Source organism: Stylophora pistillata, chromosome 4 (assembly GCF_964205215.1).
Source record: "Stylophora pistillata chromosome 4, jaStyPist1.2, whole genome shotgun sequence".
In the NCBI taxonomy this organism is placed as follows: domain Eukaryota; kingdom Metazoa; phylum Cnidaria; class Anthozoa; order Scleractinia; family Pocilloporidae; genus Stylophora; species Stylophora pistillata.
The window spans coordinates 14,598,230-14,600,729 of NC_142522.1; positions in this window are offsets into that span (position 1 = coordinate 14,598,230).

Consider the following 2,500-nt stretch of genomic DNA (forward strand, 5'->3'; position numbering starts at 1 on the left):
TTCTTAATTGGTTGTTGCCTATCCGAACTTTGCCCTGTGCGTGATAAAATGCAGGTTGTTTACAGGGAGTTGACCCGCAATGGGGTCCAAGGTAGATAAAAGCAAATTTAATTGGTAGACAGCGTCTAAGCACGTGAGAGTTGCGTGGAAAATTGACCGACTGTACCATTATGTTCCTTGAGAAATTTTTCAGTGAGGCAGAATTATGTCATAAAATTTACGTTGTTTACTGGAAAATGGCATTTCATCTGAAAAAGTCTAGTCCATACTGGCGAGTAAAAAGTAAACACGCAATTGCAGCGGGAAAGTATCGTTTAAATAACATTCCATTGACGGAGAACTTTTAAAAGCAAAGAAAAGATATTTAACAGGGCAGTCGACACAGAAAGTAAATAAAACTTGCTGGTCCTTTCAACCTTTACAACGTGAGCAGCCACTGGGCAAAAAAACAAGATCATCAATCAAGTAGAATTTATGCAAATGCCTTGCGCAAGTTTTACCAGAGTCAGCAAGACTAGCCCTTCCAAAACAACACACTCTGGTGCTAAATTCGTGTCAGGCCTTTAGCTGACGGTGTGTGTGTTATAAGTGAAAGAGCGGAACACAAAACATGCACGTTTTAAGTTTTAATTTGTAGAAAAAATTTCCTGACGACCTTTCTGATCCCGACAGCTAGGTCATAACCATAACGTCCTCACAAAGAACAGCCATTATATTAGGTAGATAAGCTCACAATTCTTATAGATGTCATTCTTACCTCGTTCTTTAAGCGAAATAAAAATGGAATTTATGTATAGCAATGAAATATCCCTCAGTCGAGAAAACGACAGAAAGTAAGCGCGGGACTGTGTCAACACTTGGTAAACTTCACCTTTTCTTTAATTATTCTTCGACTTCAAAAGCGCGGAATTACGGGAACACTAGTTTAACGGCCCTCTCGTTATATCATTATTCGACTTCGTGAGTGCGGGACTGCGGATGCACTAGTTTAACGGTCATAGCATTTCATCATTCTTCCACTTCAGGAAAGCTTGAATGCGGGACCACTTGTCCAAATATCCTCTATTTTAATATTATTTTTCGACATCAGGACCACGCGAGCAATCCATTCATAACAGTCAATAGCGGCCGGGTAATCTGAAGTTGCTCCTATCAACATCTCAAGCAGTATTTGATTCAAAATTTTTCTCATGTTCCACTCAGTCTCCTTTAGAACGAAGAAGAACCATAGTGATACATCGATCTCAACTCCGCTGCTTTCCCAACACGACTGATACGTTTCTTTAATTCGCGAACCGCTCTCACCGAGTCACGCTTTGATTCGCTGAAATTTGAAGACCTGTCAAACAACCGTTTAGCAAGAACGCTCTGATTGGTGCGACATCGAAAAATACTACAATCTGAGTGGTTTGTGATACACCAAAAAATCGCGCCAATCACATTGCTTTGAGATACACCAAAAAAAGGTGTGCCAATCAGAATGCTTAGAGATACACCAAATTGCACTGATCAGATTACACTACACCAAAATACACCAATCTATACGCTAACATATAGTTTTTTTTTTTTAAAAATAACTCAAAAATATTTCACAAGGGACAGAATGGTACGGTTGGTTAATTTTCCACGCAACTCTCACGTGCTTAGACGTTTTCTACCAATAAAATTTGCTTATAGCTAACCTGGACTTTACCCCATTGCGTGTCAATTTTCTGTAAACAACCTGCATTTTATCACGTATTTCGCACGCAAAGGGCAAAGTCCAGATAGGCAACAACCAATCAAGTAGCCCACCTTATTATCCTTTGAAGAATGATACTTTCTCTTAGCTCAATCTACTTTTACTTGTTCGAAGAACGGAGACCGGAAAATATCTTTGTCCAGAGGCTGTAAGAGATAAAATAGAGCTTTCCACTGCAAAATTGTATAGAAGAGTATTTTGAGGCAACCATCTGTTACTGAACAAGAAGCTACAAGGAGCCTATATTTGGGCCGGATTTGTGGTTCAGCGGATTGAATTAAATTGCTTCGAATTGAGTGCTTTGCTGTTTTAGCAAAATCGCTGTCGAGTACTTTTCATAGTTTGTTAGCATGGAGAGTTACAGACACTAAGACTTCGGAACAAGTTGATGCCATCCATGACAATTTGGAATTACTAAAAATCGCCGGAGGAAAGGCGGGATCACTCAATAAAAATTTGCATTTGAACCCGATGACTTTATTTACAAGGATTTCTCTTGCTTACATCTAATAACAAACCTTTCAAGTTTTTTTTGCCTCGGAACGATATATCACAGAAGGCATTTTATAGACCTCAAATTTTTTGACTGATTGAAATTAAAGGTATGTGGCAGTGACTTCCACAAGTTTTTTTTTTTTTTGGTCAGAAAAGTACAATTGTTTTGTTCGCAATATTTATTTACGGATGGTTTCAATCGGAATGTTTACATAAGATGGTTGTATTAATTAATCGAATTAAACCAATCGGCCAAAAATTTTA